The following is a 19,534-nucleotide window of genomic DNA, read 5'->3' as shown; positions in this document are numbered from 1 at the left end:
ATCAAAAATATTACAACAAAATGAAAACAATGACTTGAACAAAACGCGTATACTGTTATTAAACAATCTTATTGAATAAATGAAATTATCCGAACAATAGTTCGTATAGCGAATAGCCCTGAATTGATAAAAAAATAACATGAAAGTTAATGATTTGTGACAATAGCTATGGCATCGATAGGGACAAATTACAAGGCTACTTCGAGTTTGGTACAAGCTTAAAGCAACAGCTGTATATTAATTATAAGTTTTTAATTTCTTTTTTATTTTAGTATTGCAGATCAATTGATCATTTTCACCCTTGAAGCTGCAAGAAGAATAAAACGAGCCACCGTCAATTATGTAATCTAAAATGTATTAAGTGTCAAAACACTGTCAAAACATTTTATACATTTTAGATTACTCCAAAGAGTTATAATATCTTCTATTCCCAAAGTTGGAACATCTGCCTGTCTGTCTTCTTATATCAAATAAAAAATACACAAAATAAAGTACCTAACCTAACTACCTAACTACTTATTAATGGCTCATTTTGTTAGCTTAATCCACCAGGCTACTTCAAAGTAAATTAATTGTTACACTTGGCATATTTTAATCTAACACATGCAGATTTCCTTAGAATATTTTATAAACTTAGAATATTAAATATAAACCCGCAATCACGTGTTCTCGTCATACCATCTATCCATCCATATCGGATCTATCCTCTGATGTATATTTCATGATAATTACAAAATTATAATGACTTAATCGTTCTTCAAAATCGGTATACGCTTGTCACTTTGACCATCATCAACAACAATAAAAATTAAATGACTGTTACGTAGCTGACATATATTAATTAGCGTTAAAGATATATGCAATTATACAACGTTTTTAATTGTATTTAGTTCTTATAATTGATTTGTCAAATTCAATAATTGGACTTTTGGATATGAGTCTTGATGATTCTTACTGGTGGTAGAGCTTTGTGCGAGCTCGTCTGGGTAGGTAGCACCCACTCATCAGATATTCTACCGCAAAACAGCAGTACTGGGTATGTTATGTTCCGGTTTGAAGGGTGTGTGAGCCAGTGTAATTACAGGCACAAGGGACATAACATCTTAGTTCCCAAGGTTAGTAGCGCATTGATGTAAGCGATGGTTAACATTTCTTACAATGCCATTATCTATATGCGTTGGGTACCACTTACCATCAGGTGGCCCATATGCTCGTCCGCCTTCCTATTCTATAAAAAAAAATATGATTTGGCATGAAATACATAGATTATAATATAATCACACATATTATTACTAAAGATATTCATCTAGGTGATATCCAGTACCTCAAACCATGTACATGCCTAATTTTTTGCATTATTTATCTATTCTAATATTATAAATGTGAAAATGACTCTGTCTGTCAGCGTTCACGTCTAAAGACTGAACCGATATTGATGAAATTTGGTATGAAGTAAGCTTGAATCTCAAGGAAGGACATAGGCTGTATATAAACTTTTTTATCTCTAATTCTTCTCTAGTTCTCTCTTAAGACTCGAGCAAAGCTGCGGACGAAAAAATAGTTTCATATCAATGAAATAAAATAAAAAAAAAAATATATAATCATATCAAATATGGTTTCGTCGATAAACCACCTAACTCTTCATTTTACCACAGACGATCCATAGCTGCCCGTTCCGTGAATTCAATCTATAATAACAAGTCAAATGCATACTAAGTTTAAATGGGAGGATATTGCCCTTAAATTTGAAATTTCCACAAAAAAAACCATTCTTAGGTACTTCATACTTACATTATTTATATATTGACGAGCCGGTTGGCGTGGTTGATAGAACACTTGCCTTTCACGCCGAATGTTGTGGGTTCGATTCCCACCCAGGACAGACATTTGTGTGCATGAACATGTCTGTTTGTCCTAAGTCTGGGTGTAATTATCTATATAAGTATGTATTTACAAAACAAAAGTAGTATATGTAGTATATCAGTTGTCTGGTTTCCATAGCACAAGCTTTGTACAAGCTTAATTTGGGATCAGATGGTCGTGTGTGAAAAATGTCCCAGGATATTATTATTATTATTATTATTATTATAAAATAAACTTATATTCCAAATTCAGCTTTCTAGATTTAGTTAGTTTTTGCTGTGCGACTCAACGCAAAAGATTTTATAAGTATTGAAAAGGATGTTTTTTTTTTTTTTATAGAATAGGAAGGTGGACGAGCATATGGGCCACCTGATGGTAAGTGGTCACCAAACGCCCTTAGACATTGGCATTGTAAGAAATGTCAACCATCGCTTATAGCCAATGCGCCACCTTGGGAACTAAGATTTTATGTCCCTTGTGCCTGTAATTACACTGGCTCACTCACCCTTCAAACCGGAACACAACAATATCAAGTATTGCTGTTTTGCGGTAGAATATCTGATGAGTGGGTGGTACCTACCCAGACGAGCTTGCACAAAGCCCTACCACCAGTAAGTTAATTAAACGTTGATTTCGCTCTTATTATTATCATTAATTTGACATTTAAAAGAAGTATACAAAGCATCTTTTAATCCACTAAACCACATTTATAAGTAAGGCCGTTAGTACTAGTATAATAGAAATGGTTTAATTTCAATTAAACTTCGATCTTAAATAAAAACATTAATTACTTTTTCTTTATTACTAAACTATTAATGGCTTATTAAACATAGTTTTCAATGAATCGTAAATCAATTTATTAACACTTTAATCGTTCTCATCTAAAATACTCGAAATAAATTACACAACAATTAAGCCTATTCAATTTGCAAACAAAGATAATTACTGCATTTAGTATTTTTTCTCACAAATAAAACCTTAATTAAAATTTGTGATATGGCGCGCACATTGATGACTATTATATATTTATATTTAATAAAAAAACAGTCAATAAAAAATTCATTATCAATTATAATTAACATATTATCTATGTTAGTTACGCCTAGTTTCAATCGGGAAAAGTTTATCTAATGGCATGTCACGAGCATAGAAGACTTGAAAAGAAGTGTCAGCCAGAGTTATCGCCTGTCACGGTATTGACACGGTAGCGGTCTGTTGACAACCAGGCGTTCAGCTTGTGGTATGTGTTAAAAATAAACAACAGTAAGTTCTGTAACATTATACAAAGCAATGAAGAACAATGAATAAGGATTTTACTATAATTTTAGTATTTTCTAGTGATTTCTCCTGACATTGCTCAAAGAAACGAATTTTATTCACACTTGGCGCATTTTTCTATGAATAAAACGAATAAAGAGCATAAACATTATATCTATGAAAGAGATGGGAGGTGAGAAAATGGACAAGTATATTGTCGTCACCTCATAATTATAATTTTACTCAAAATATTAAACATATATTCCCCATACTATCAATGAGCAACTAATAATGATCTAAGAAGCTATTATAGCGCCTGTTTACCTATTAAATCATTTCAGCCCCCCAGTCAACTCATAACAATACAAAGTATTTAGTGGTGGGGTCTTCTAATCGTCATTTTTTCCTTTGTCACAAAATCCAATTTATAATATTACAAGAAAGTATTTAACATTTAAGGTTATATAGAGAGTTTAAGTATTTATGATTTTTAGTTATATTATTATAATATATTAGTCTACAATATGCGATTCAGTTTATACATCGAGACATTTGCTATCGAACAATTAAAATTAAGCGTCACATTGTGTTTCGTAGAATTCCGCGAGACAATCATAATGAGGTTTATTATTATCTACTTATTATATTAAAATATTTATTTATTCAATACGAAATTGTCACTTGTATGTCGCTGGACTTACGTTACATTGTAGTTAAAAATATACGACTGTTGAGCAGATGGTTCACCTGGTATTCAATTTTCTGACAGGCATTCGCATTGTAAGAGGCTTTAGTGTTTTATAATGCAATAAATTATTTACATTTGACTCACTACATTCCTCTTTCGTTTATAATAATTACAGTAAGTAACACATACTAGTTTTAAACTACTTTAAAAACAATTAAGTTCACAAATCAACTAAAGATTTCATTTTAACTGCGCGTGTAAGTAAAGTCGTGTTTTGTTTTTTGTAATAAAATATTATTTTATATTCTGCGAAGACAACAAAGCATGTAATATAATAAAAATAAGCGTGGTACTTCCTTATCAGTCTGAATTACGTCTTATCATAAGTAAAATTAAGATCAGGAAATACTTAAAACATTTATTTTGTCATTCTGCTTTTGTGAAGCGCCTTATTTATTCGTTAAACCCATTTTAAATAACAGATTTATATTTTATTTTGTATTTTTATATCTTTTATCGCATAACTTTAATACTATTAAATAAAATAATAATGTTATGTATTTGGCATTGTTATATATGAATATATACAAACAAACAATGGTATTTTAATGCAAAAAATATCGATTTCAATGTTAAAATTATCACAAATGAAAGAAGCATGTCTGAATTTTAAACCGATCTCCTAATTTTGATAACAAAAAAAGGAGATTATTACTCAATGGTATACCTGTCGTCCCGATCTAAAAGTCCTAGGTTCAAGCTTTACGGTTAACTAAAGACTAACATATATACATATATATAATAAATACAGACAGTATTTATTTGCAAACAGAAAATCAGTAACTATTCTTAAAATGTTAAACTAAAATTTGTCGATGAAAATAAAACGAAAACAGCGAAGCTTATATAACGTCAGCCTTCAAAAGAACATTCAAAGAACTGCAATTTCCACGTCTCCCATTTCACGCGACAAAGATTAATGCTGCAATAGAGGCAGAACAATTTGAACTGTAGCTCCCAACCTCGCAGGATACAATATTTTATGTTGACAGACATTACAGCGCTTATACGAGCGTTTATTCTTTCTGTCCCGTATTTTATTCGCTTTATGACGGTCCGTGACCGCATCCCTCTTCTATTGCATTAGGGTACACCGTTCAATTTTCAACTTTAAACCGTTATGATAAGGTAAATGGTAATTTCGGTGGTTTTGTTTGTATATTTGTGTGGGTATAATAGTCGTGGATGCCGGTTGTATGTTTGTTAGTATTTTATTTCTGAGCGTTCTCGCGTCATAAAGTAATGGCGTAATGCAGTGTCGTAAATCAATTTTCCTTTTGAACGATGACGGCTTTAATGAAGGTCGGTAGGCGTATTAGTATATTTGTGTAACTTCTGTTGGTTTTGATATTAGAATTTATTTTATTGCTGTGATAATTTATCGCTACTAAGTTAATGATCTATGAGGCACTTTTTATTTTGATATTATTTAATAGAGTTAAGCTTTCTGTAAAAATGTCTAAATAGATAAATTGAAGAAAATAATGAATTATACTAATGTTGAACTTTAAAAGAATAGTTTAATTTCATAACTACGATATTGTTATAAATAGCTCTTAAACATGAAGATATGTTTTAACAAGAATTAAGTTTTTTTTTTGTTATAAAAAAATCAAATATAAAAAGGATAATTTTGAATGATAAACTTTCTTTGTATGATTTCATAACCTAATTTTATAAACGCCAGTATGGGTATATGTTAACAGAACATTATAAAATAATAATTATAATAATTGTTGCCATATTATGCCGGTTTTCGTAAAGATTACTTAATTTTACACATTTTGAAAATTATTAATAACGATATTCATATGAAACAGAAACAATCCCGTCAAGTCCAAAGCTCATGCACGACAATCATCTAAACAGCACATAAAATCTATGTAGTTGACACAAAAGCTACACAGGCGTAGCGTTATTGTGTACGCCGTGAGGGCGAACCGGTTTTCAATTCAAAGTGCAACCCGAGGCGTTAATACGTAATGAGACACCGCTCGTCCCGAGTTTAACTCTACACTCGTGTATACGCAAATATGAAGTTGTCTTAAATTTAAATTCACTTTAAGGGCTGTATTTGACAGGATTTATAAAGGGTTTTTGTGTTTCATTATTTTTGTATGAACATGCAAAGACTTTAAATTTTTAATAAAGGTATATAACTTAATTTCATACGATTATTAAAAAAAATATAAGCTATTCAGCTTATTGAACTTTAAGCAGCTTATGTTTTATTTAATTTCAAAATAATAAAAATAATATCAAAGTTTGTAGCTCAAACAGAATAAAAAATTTAACCTGCATCTAAAATATTAAATTTAAAAACGTAAAAAGCAATTTTGTATATTAAATTCGTAATAACTGTCAATTGTTCTATTTTCAAATTTAATTATTGTAGTAAGATAACCTTGATCATTTTCTAGTAATAAACTATAATCCTTTTCATGTATCATGGGTACGGTGTCGTTTGGTTAATTCCATTTCACGTATGTTGTATTCCAAACATTCAAACGCAGAAAATGGAACATTTTATTATATATATTTAAATAATTTATTAATATTAAAAGATAAACTTATATATTCTATTGTGCATGAATCGGAACCGTTGTATTCAAGAAAATTACGTAATAATGTTTTAATATTTGATGAATTATTAAATAATGTAGAATTGAGTTAGAGAAACAACTATCATTATAAATAAATAAAGATACAGTCGATGATTGAACGATAATTAGAAACTAAAAAATCTCAATCTCCCTAACTGGGAAAATCCCGGTCGTTAGAGATTTATTTGAATTGTAAAATTATTAAATATTAATTTACGTGGATGATTAATAAAGAAATTCGATATACAATTTGTCTTTAACTCCAAACCGTCATCATACCTGTGAAGTGTGAAAATCAAGTTGAATAATTTATCACAATGACTACATTTGAAATGTTCAGTTGATCAAAACTATCAGAAGCACGAACATATGTGGCTTTGACTGTACGTACATAGTACAGGTCTGTTCATAAATCTTCATTGCGTTCCGATGACACGCCGCGACACGTCTCGCTACCGCGCTCAGCAACTCCTATTTCGTCAACGTCTTATGTCATTATTATTTAAGCATTCAATTTTAAAAGTTATTACGAATGCATAGAGTCTAATTTTCAAATGCCGTTGTCATTTGATGCTCTGTCGTACTCCATGATTCCTATAATTCTTCAAAGGCCATCAGTTTCATTGTATTCTGAATCAAATGTAAGTGTAATAGGGACGGATTTAGAATAAGCTTTAACATCTGGGACTTTGTTCTTTTCGTTAGATTTATAGGGGTGCAAGTCTAGAAGGTCATTAGACGCGATATTAGCTTTAAGCTATTTTACGTTTTGATGAATTGAATTAAGGTAGTTTTTTGAATACACGGTTGGTACAAGTGTGGCAACAACATTATCCCCGTGACAAGTAACGTCAGGCTGTCGATCAATATAATATATGTGCCGCACTGTCAGCTGTCTTAACGCATGAATGATTCACTTCGTGATAAATTTTAGCTTATGATTACCTTTCAGACGTACGTCAATATGTCTGTTTACGTAATTACAGCCTCTATGTTTAAAGACTTTCAGACTGTTTTATGATGAAATTGTGAACGGAAGCAAGGGCGTTCATTATTTTGACGTTTGCACGTCGGGTCCGAGTATTGATGAATGATTTATGGTGGTTACGTTCCGTGGGCGTGATCGATCGATGTTACGTGATAGCTTTTGATATTATAACTTCAATAAACAAATGTTAAATTTCGATTATAAAAATGACGGTTCTATACTTTCTTGATAGTTAACGATTTTAATTGTCTTAATAAGCGTGCATTTTTTCTCACAATCTTTGTTGAGTTATATAACTTTTTATATATTTAACTTTATTGCGATGATTGTGATGCTGTCTTCCTGAAGGGTTTTGGCTACGATGGTCATTCATAATATAAATGACCGCTGATATCAACTTTAAGCAAGTTACATTATAGTGCATAAGTGTGTACGCAAAGTCAAGTGCTCTCTCTATTCCGTCATTCTCATAATCTGACGTGATGGCAAATCCAACACGACTGGAAAATGTTCAAGCGCATGACCAACTAACTGCCTTACGTACTTTCCGAGTCCCGGGAATTTAAGCAATATAAACTTTCAGAATCCGATCTGCTATTGAAAATTTGTCAATAGAGAGCCCGTTGAGCAACGAGGAATATGTAGGAATTATATTAAAATATACACAATTTTTCAATCATCAAGACTTCATTTTCTTGAATCTAAAGTAATTTAAAATATATATAGTTCTGGTAATATATATTATTATATGTTATGTATTTTTTTAGTATGCGAGTTTATAAAACATTATAAATAATAGTAGTAATTGTGCAAAAAATCTTTTTAAAATATATATATGAGTAACGTAACTGGTGACATCACGTTAATTTTTTGTTCAATTAATCTGAATTACGATTCAACTATGAAATGATCATAGCATTCTTGTCATGATTCCATTTCAAGTGTTCGATACAAATAAACGTCATTTAAGTAAAGTATTTAGTTTAAGTAATTCAACCATCTAGAAACATGTGTAACCAGACTTATATTCTATATTGAATAAAGATTTCGAATTAAAATTAAATAAGTGATGTAGCAGCTTGTCTTAGTCGTATTTCAAAATCTCTCTGCGTGTAGTCCCGTCATAATTTCATATTTAATAAGCGATCTTGTCTCATTAATATAGCAAATGAAGCATGAATTTTTAATAAAGATAATCGAAGTTTATCCGCCATGTATCAGCTTTAATTACCAAAGCCTGTTCGAGGTGCTTAGTGATGTCCCACATAGAGTATCGATAACTCCTTCCACTTTAAAGAGTTAAAATTGTTGGAATAATATGTAACGTTTATTTGTAACACACACTTTTGAAGCTAAAAAGATTTTATTAGACACACTGTAATTCATAATATAAATAAATAATTGATTTAGATTTAAATTAATTCGGAGCCTTTTTAACGATCGGTATTTGTTTAAATTGAAAAATCGAAGCAGTTTAAAATAACAACTTAATATTAGAAAAGTTAGAAAATCGATAATTCAAATCGACATTAGAACACACAAACTTCGACTGTAATATCTCGTAACTAATAATAAGATTAATAATTCCAAACGACGTGACCGTCCAAGCGCTGCTTCTAAGCATCCGAATATAAAGACGTCATCATATAAATTCTAAATTGATAATAGAAATAATTGAATTATAATAAATATTTTATGCTAGTAATAAAACACCTTATTACAAGAGACTTAAGTGAGACTATCGCATAACACTTATACGACTTGAGTCGTTACAGTCATGAGAGATGCCAAAAACAAAACAAATAGATTTTCTTTAATTAAAATAAGAAGATGGTTAAAAAATGTTTTATAGTAAGATATCGTTATTGTAAATCATTCCATACATTAATGCGCAACCAATCATATGAGTAAAGATATAACTAAAAAAAAACATTGATAATAATAATATTTGGCTTATTACTCGATAAAAAAATAAAAAGTTAATAAAAGCATGGAGCTAGTGTTCGTTGATTTTGACTTAGGATAAATAATAAATTTCGCTGGAGTGAATTTCATCCATCCCGTGTGGATGTTTGGCATCCCGCTAAAGTACGTGCGTCATCATTCCTTCTTCGCACGTGCAAGTTGTGGAATGACCTCTCTCCTGAGGTTTTCCCGGAGAAGGATATTTAAGTTATCAACCATCGAGTACACAGGTTATCTCAAGGTCAGCAACTCCCCGCAACGTCCATGGGTGACTTGATGGTAAGGTGGAACACCTGATGGTAAGTTGTCATCATTATCTGCACGTTTGTCTCCTAATTAATAATATAAAATATTTATACATATGAAAGATTATATTTAATAAACGTCAATATGTAAATAGGTGTAAAAATGTGAGAACAGAGTTTCTTGTCAATTTTTTTCGATAGAATCTTCATTACCAACTGTTTGTCTTTACATTTGCTGATGTATGACTTCATCAGTATTAAAAAGTCGTTCGAATAAAAAATATATACACCAATACTGTAAACCCTGTTATTGGTTAGCTTCCTAAAAAAATTTTTTGGAAAAGTTCGTGTGAAATCATCACATTCTACATGCACTGTGCGCCGACTCGTAATAAACTAAAATGCTCGTCCATCACTGACAGCTCTATCCGATTATCTTTAATTTTTAAACATAAAATGCTACTGCCGTTTTAAGATACATAACTAGTTATATACAGACTGACACGCCGACAGACATACCAATCTAAGGGTTAGTTCAGAATATCTATCTACTTATAAACAAAATGAACAATTATAGTGAATTAATTTATTGTATGTATTGTATCTGTGTAGCTACCGAATTTTCTTAATATGTAAAAAAGTATTTTATATTATACTTTATGGAATACCTTTTTGATTTTTTTTAAGTTATGTTATATTAAATTGAAATCACTTAATTGGACCTATATTCTATTACTATTAGCGTGGAGCACTAACCGAGATGGCCTAGTGGTTGGAACGTGTGAATCTTAACCGATAATCGTGGGCTCAAACCCGAGCAAGCACCACTGAATTTTCATGTGCTTTATTTGTGTTTATAATTCATCTCGTGCTTGACAGTGAAGGACAACATCGTGAGGAAATCTGCATGTGTCTAATTTCATTGAAATTCTGCCATATGTGTATTCTACCAACCCGCATTAGAGCAGCGTGGTGGAATAAGCTCCACGCCTTCTCCTCAAAAGGGAGAGGAGGCCTTAGCCCAATAGTGGGACATTTAACAGGCTGTTACACAGTTGTTGTTGTGTGTTACGCAGTTAATACAGCCTGTTGTCACAGCTATCAAAATGAAAAGCCGATAAAAACATTAAACACAAAGCACAAACAATATTCTTACAGAGTTTAATTTTTAAAATCAAAATCTTTATTTAACTCAATAAAATTTTCTTATTGATTGTCAAAAATCTACCACAACAAATGGATGTAAAAGATACAACTATAACTTTGTTTTGTTTACAGTTTCTTTTTTTATAATTGGAAACGATGTGAAGGCAATCGTTCAATTCCCAAGATGTATTATCGTCGATCACATCGTTTTTTAATCACCTTTAGCACATATTAAATGTTTAGGCTTATGTTGAATACGTTGTCTAATAAAAGAATTACTTAATATTATGGGAGATTCTGAATTTTGGTTTGTAAAATAGATTCATTTCAATATAAATGTATATAAGAGAAATATTTGTTTTGTTTTCGAAATTTTCCTTGCTATACTACAGGCTTTACGAATTTTGTAAGATGTACATACATTCGGCTTTGCTGCGGTTATCTTAACGATTACTTGCCGTAAATATATTTTTGAAAAACAATTTAATAATTGCGCAAGCGACTTTAATTTTTTGCGACAGATAAATAATATATGTAAAAAAAGTGTATGTTGTTTATCAGTTGTCTGGTTTCCATAGTACAAGCTCTGTACAAGCTTAATTTGGGATCAGATGACCGTGTGTGAAAAATGTCCCAGGATGTTATTATTATTATTGTTATAATTATAAGTATAATTTAAATAATTGGATTAATCGATTTATTCGATCGATTATAAAATTACATTTGCAATTACCAATAAAAAATGAAAATAAGTTCAATTTTGAAATACGAGTATATTTATGTTTAGAGAAAAAAATAACAAGAATTTATTTTTAATCAAAGAATTAGTGTTCATATTTTTATTTTAACTGTAACTGTCAAATCAGACTTCAAAAATACTTTTCTATGTGAATGTGTCTATTGAAATAATTAAATTTATCACTAAGAACACTAAAAAACTACCAATGAAATGGACCCTAAGCTTTAGAGAAATGACTGGACGCATATGTCAAGTTTGAAGCATGAATCAATGTCAATCTTATCGACTCGGCTTCTTTGCGAAGGCACCGTGTGTCGATCTCGTAAACCAAGGCATTTATAGGGCATCGTGAGCTTGCAGTGACAGTGGCGAATATCAAGTCTGTTTTATCATCGGCATTATATACTTCAGCGTCTTTAAAAGATAGCTTTGGGGGTTTCATAAAGGTGTGTTCATATATTTTTAATTAAAATTAAATATACATAATAAGTATTTAATATTCACCCTATTGGTGTAGCTTGATGAAATGAACTCTACATCTTCGTCGAGAATATTGGCGGTCTTAGCGCAGCAGTGGGAGTTTACATTTATTTATAGATTAATCTATAAATATTAAATGTATACATGTAAAATTCCAGGCACAAGGGACATAACATCTTAGTTCCCAAGGTCGGTAGCACACCATCAGGTAGCCTATTATCATATATGAAATAGGTGGGCGGACCCCACCTATATTTATTTATAAAATCCTTATAAACGTGCTTAAGCTAAAATCGTAAAAAATCTTGTTATATGTTATCTAAAGATATATGTTATCTAAGATATTTAACAATAATAAGTTTTGCGTCTGAACGAAGCTTTAGCATGACGACATGTCTGTCAGGTCTAAAGTATGCATCAAAGTCAATCTTATCTTGCCATTCCTTCGCGAGGACACGTTGCGTTCATCTCGTAAACAAACCGGGCTATCGAATGGGGCATTGAGAGATTTTATCTGATCGTTAAGAATACCAAAACATTTTAAAAAAAGATCATTAAGATTGATAAACGTCCGTGCCAAAATAGGTTATAGTTATCCATTATACGTGGTATTTTTTTGGTACGTCTCAGTATTTATACTTGTGTTTTGTGATTAAAAATATTCGTATTTTTATACAAAACAAAATTGACTTACTTTACTATGTTATTAAAAAAACCTGTGTTATATATTAAACAATCACAAAAAAGTTAAATAAATAAAACTGCTACCAAAAATAGAAGAGATATTTAAAGAGCGACATAAATGAAGCTTATAAATCGCCATTTAATCTCGTAGCACCTAATAAATTATATCTGTCTTGTTACTGGTGGTCCAGTTTAAGATAGATCGAGTTTTACTTGACGCTTTCGGTATCTGTACAAAATCTCTCGCAGGTGAGCAACGATTTAAGGCCCTCGTTAATCTTATTAGGAAGACTAATGCACGTTCTGGGAGGTTAAGACATCGTACAAATCAACGCCGTATAACAAATGCAACGATCAAGGAACAAATGATGCCGATATAAAATACTATCCCAATTATTTGGGACAATTCATTAGAGGCCCTCTACGCTTTTCGATTGCAGTGATTCGTCACACTAGCGACAGATGAGTATCCATCCGACGAAGTGCCAGGAAGAAATGGTCGTACTAAATCAAGCGATGGCCGACAATCCCGCGCAGTCGCCGACGATACATCAAGTGTAATGCTTCGGATACCGCGGCCAGATAATCGAATGTGAGCATCGACTCGTTACGCTGGAAATAAGATGAGGCTTGCGAGGATGTCTCATTAACAATGGCATATGTAATCGCTACCTATACGCTATTATGGCCCATATTTATATATACCGTCCTTCAGGATAGATAATCAAGTTGAATGTTGTCCTACTTAGTACCAGGAAGACATTTTCTAAATCAATTGTTTTTAAGGATGAAATTTCCGTGACAATTCGATTCAGTTGTCGTCAACTAGCGAGTGCTGATAGATCTGTAAAGTTTGCCGCGGACAGGAATATATCGAGTGGTTGCCTCTGTGCGGCTTTATTTATACATAACATCTGTTTGAAGTAGAATCTACCGGCGCGCGGCGCGGACGGGGAGCGCATTACCGGAGATTTATTCCGCGTCTTAATTGTGAATCGATGGGTTAATGAAGATAAAACCCACGGCTGTGTTGTAAATTAGCTCGCGTGTCGACTCGTAGCTCCGATAAAGGCCTTCTTTATTGCTTTGTTTGTTTTCTCGGACCGTACTTCAAAGGGAACAGAGATAAACTTTACTTTTATGCGAATATATTTATTACTGGACTTCAATATACAAGTTTGCTTTTAAACGATTTTAAAACTGACTCATACGATACTTTGTTCACTCGAATGTCAGCTGAAGACATTAGGTTGAATCAAAGGAAATTAATGGTGCGTTCTCTCTTGTAATTAGCCAGGCTGCTTATAAATCAACCGTAACCTCGATCGCCTGTAACAATAGCCGCAAAGTAAGATAAATCGACAGGACAGCTCCTCTCATACAGCTCGATATTGACAAGAGCATTGGTCCCTTGATGCACGTTCGTTGTATGAGACGCTATGGAAATAAGTGCCATTGTATAATCTTTAGTCCTACTGCAAATAGACTTGCTTAGTATTTCCAACTTCCATAGTATAGAATTCTGTTAGTCTGTGGCTCGACCAAGTTATGAAACAGCTATATAGGAACACGAAACGGCCAACGCGGTCACACACTCGCATCTAATGGCCGTGATTCGACAAGTACAAATGGCCTCTGTGACAAATGGCCAGCAGACGACCCCATGTCACATGATCCCACGTAAGTTCAAATACTACTCAAGCTAATATCGGACTTATTGTAAACACTATTCAATATTCCATTCCACACTGTCTGTTTTGAGATGAGCACAAAAAACAATATCATTGAAATGTAAATGACTATATTAATACTTATAATTGATGATGCTTTGAGCACCGCCTTTGAATGGATATGGAGAATCCTTTATTATTTATGCAATCACGCTAAATTAGTACCATTAAGGTTGTTTATCGCTTGGTAAATAATAATGAAAAATGATAAGCGGTTTGACGTCAATTGCTTTCTCAATACCGATATCGAAGTTACTACCCGGTGAGGATTCAAGGAAAATGCTTTTATGGTGTTCCATCGGAAACAAGGTAAGTTTTCCGATTGGCGGTTTCTTTTTTATACTAGGTATATGAAAAACCGTAAAGGGACCCTTGGCTTATGAAGTAGGAGTGATTTATGAGATTTTATATCATCGATTTACTACGAAGTTTCAGAAAGTCAATATAACTCGTCACGTGACAAACGGTTCTCGAGTTGAAGATATCAGGGAAACGAAGTTATTGCTCTAAAATATGATCGTCTGTGAGTATTTTTTTCAAAGAACAATGGAACTATCGGAAGACCATTAATGGCGAGGATATAAATCTCTCAGCGTAGATGCTGGCGATCTGTCTTCTAATGAAGAAAAGTGCGCCCCCAGGATGCTTTATCGTCGATCTGTGTAATTAAAACGTTACCCGGAGGAAATGTGCGGTAATAACAATAAATCTAGTGGCTCGTAACTCGACCATGGCCGTGTCGAGACACGACGTTAATAATTGCCGTCGGAGGGTGGATGCGGTGTTCCTGAATATTTGATGATGGCTAATGAATCAAAGGTCCCTTGTTCGCTCGAACTGACCGTTTCCTGAAGCGAGTGAAAATTTCAAACTTGACATTAAGGAAACGCTATCAAAAGGATTGAAATTTAAGGCTACGATTTGATTTATAGCGTTGTTTATCCGACCGATTAATTTTTGATATTATAATAATTGATTTATTTTATTGATTGATATATTACGAAATGTAATCTAAACTAAAGTAATTATATGAAAAAATAGAGACAGCGTTGCTTTATACATTAAATGTTACAAAAAACATCATCCCATTTATCTATTTCTTGTATTTGATTGAAAAATACCACATAATAGTACGTGCAACTTCACGCTTATCCGCAGCGTTTAAAAGATTTCCCGCTAACCATTAACCAGTATTGTCTCCTGTATAGAAGCTTCGACCATTAGCGTACATTCGTTACATGATAACATCTGGCTAATGAGCCGTCGCCTTCCAAGCCACTGTAATCTTTGCCTTCAACTTTTTGCCACGACTTTCTATACTTAACGAATAAAACTTTGAATCTAACATAGTTTAGGGAAAATTTAACTTCTTATTATAGTATTTAATTTGAGTTTATACTTCTTTAAACAATAATATACTAATTAATGAATAATTCTTAGCATTTTTTAATAAATAAAAATGAATTATAAATTATGAAAAAATGTTTGCCCTTTATGCTATATATTATATAATCATTCATCCGATTGTAATGAAACTTTGTTGAGATATTCTGCGTACGAACTTGAATGTTCCACCTCAAAAAAAAAAACAAGACATTTTCGTTGTATATTTGTCTTTCAATATATGAGATCTATGTAGAGCATTATCCTACCCGTCCATAGCCAGGACGGTTAGTTAGAGTTATCTAAAGAAATAATTAATGACATTACAGAATCTTTAATTTCCAAGTTATTACAACATGTACAGTCTGAATATTTCGCACTGCTGGGCCGAGTCCTCGCCTTTAAATGAGTAGATATGTAGGTTTTTGGACTACGCTGCTTCAAAAATATTTGGTGTATATATATTTAACAATATTTCATCTGTCCAGTAAATAATTGCATAAACAGACATGACACTCATTGATATTTAGATGAGACGTTTAATATATATAAATAGAGTGTTTAATCGAAATATGTATCTTGAAGACAAAAAAAATAAAGTAAATCTTATAGTATTATCAGAAAAGTAACATCTGCATGACATACCCATTGCTTCTTCTCCTTTTGAAAAAAAGTTTTGGATACTTCTTCTCTGCTCCAATTCCAAAAAAGGCTTGTAAACTACTTCTTAAATATAATTGTAAAAACAATTAATCTGATGCTACACAGAGATGGTGCCATAACATAGATGTCAGTCACCTCACTGCAGCCATTTGTTCGCGAAAGTGCCCCGTAAACTGGGAACATAAATTATTTTGTCTGCTCCGCCAAGTGTTAGGAACTCCTCAAGAATTTATTACAGATTGAAGGTCCGAGGGATGAGAAGAAGCGATATTATGCAGCTCTTGATTTTCTTTTCAGACGAAGACCGAAATTTGTAGATGTATTTTTTTAATATAACTATATTTTTATAACAATAATAATTATAATAATAACGTATTTTGTCAGGCTTATTCGAAATTTTTATTTTGATTAAATAAGATTGATATTTAAATAAACTGTTTAGTTTACTAGCTGCTCCGCACGGTTTCTCTCGCGTTAACCATAACGTGTTGTGCTAGATATTTAAATAGGCTTAAGTGATACTCAAAAATGTATACTGGATAATTTGCGATATATATATATATATATATATATATATATATATATATATATATATATATATATATATATATTATGTATATATATGAAATCACGAATTATTATTAAATAAAAAATTGCAGTGATTTAAAAAAATCCCTAAAACTTGCACCATAATACGTAGAAAAAATAATACCGAGTGCCGACAGCCATTTGTACTAGTAAGGGGAGTTTAAAATATTATGCACAGCGGGAGAAGTGTTTTTTCAACGGAGCCATGTTTATTTAGTGACGATGACACTTCTAATTTTTCTAGTCCTTTGTAACTTTTGTACACGCCTAGACGCTGGAGTATATTTTTCACTGGAATTAAATTTCAAAATATAAATAGAATAAAAAACACAAATTAGGATGATTAATTTGTTCTACTAATAAGTAATATTTAATTCTACTCATATTAAAGAATTATTATATACTTAAATCATGGAATAATTATATAAATTAGCATTATTTATGTTCGTATCAAATAGCGTACATTAATAAGACATCGAAAACAAGATTAACAACCCACTAGTTTAAGAAGACGCATAATTTACATCAATGACATGTTTTAGTGGGACGATTTGAATGGGTATCATAAATTAGACGGATCGCATAAAATGTTAACGTTTAAATCACTTTGTAAAGGTTGAGTCGGCTTGTGAATTATTGAGGATTTGAATAAATAAATGTTAAAATAATATTGGTTTTATGAAATAATTTGATTCGTATGTGTTATAAGAAGAATGCAGTTTCGTATCTAAAGAGAGGAATGCTACTCTATACTAAGATTTCGTATAGCAAAACAATTATACAGCGACGAAAAATTCAGATTTATTTCAGACGATAACTGACCGCCATTTTCAGAGGAGCAGGCTTTCTATACAAATGGAAGTTCCCTACAAATGACTTCGTAGCAAATATGTATCTTACCCAGGCTCACAGACTGCAATATATATTTTTACAACGCTGTCTGTGATATTGATATGAAATGTATTATAGTTAGTTTTAAACTAAGTATATAAATATAATATAAGTGAAACAAAATCGTAATGGAGTCGTGTGTAAGTCTGAGCTTAAAAAATATAATTGTGATGAATTGAGTTTTTCAAGATATATCGTGAAAGCTTTCAGACAAACTGATGAATGCATTTTTTTAATTAACTGTTGTTTAATAGGTCTGAATAAAATAATTTATATCTAAGTCGATTTTTTTTTCATTAGAACGTCCATTTATTATTATTATATTTTTTACCATATAAGTGTAACTTAGATTTTTTTCTGGTGCTTATAGAACATTCTCTATCTTGTTCACTGTCAAGGTGTGTAAACATTAAATAGAAAAAAAAACGAACGTTTGAATGAATTAACACAGATAAAAAAACACTTAAAACTATTTTCTTTTGTTAAACTTGTGGGAATTTAAAGACTTATAATTTTCCCAACACTTGAACATCAACTTGAAGTAGCATCTACAGTAACGTGTTTACAAGCAAGTGACGTCACAAACAATACCATATTAAAATGAACCCCAACAAGAAACAAATAAAACTAACGCAAATTGAAATGAAAACCATTCAAACTTCGTATCGAGACAACTTCGCTTCGCATATCTGTGAATTATTCCCCCGAATGATTTATACGGCAATATCCCTGAATAATACATGGCTCATATTTCAGCGCTACGACTACAGCCTACGAGATACAAGCTACGATGCTCCGTTTTATTTTGTAATCTCGTTTCAAAATAAACGATATTGTTTTCTCTTTGTACATACAGCGTGTTATGACTGAACTGTACATTGATTTAGTTTTAGTGAAAATTTTTCTAGCTTGATAGCATTGGGTCTAAATTAGTCGTTTAGACTATTTACTTAATTTTTCTTGTTATTTTAAAAATCTGGAAAAAAATCAATTATCAGCAATTGAAACAAAGGTTGTTGGTGATATTAATAATGTCAAACTAACCGAATTTCAAGCGTGGCTGCCACTCTTAAGGAGCTTTACCGGCTTGACCTGTGATAAAATTAATAAGATATTTTCATTTATAAAAAAATATGTTTATTTTTAAATGATATAGATAAAATTATTTATTTATGTTATACCCAAGAAACTGGATTCCTGCCTGGTGGTAATAATATCCATGAAAATTTTGCTTATGTATTGTTAATCTTTTTTCAATAATCATTCTTATTAAAGAAATGAAACATTTAATTATTTTTTTATGTTTTACTATAAAAAATACACAAAACTAATTCCTTGTCAAGTTATAGTTCTATAACAAAAACACGATTTATCATATGATATTACTGTTGACGAATCTATTCGACAACAATACAACAACGAATCGAAAAAAAAAACTTTTAAATTCCATTAAAATTGAACATAAATATCGATTAGTTGCAAAAAAATAACAAGAACCTCACACATTTCGCGCTGATCAAAATTTAAAGCGACAAACCTGACTTGACAATAAATATTATAA

This window comes from Nymphalis io, chromosome 6 (assembly GCF_905147045.1).
Source record: "Nymphalis io chromosome 6, ilAglIoxx1.1, whole genome shotgun sequence".
Lineage (NCBI taxonomy): Eukaryota > Metazoa > Arthropoda > Insecta > Lepidoptera > Nymphalidae > Nymphalis > Nymphalis io.
The sequence above is the reverse complement of the archived record's forward strand: the minus strand, read 5'-3'. Positions refer to the sequence as shown.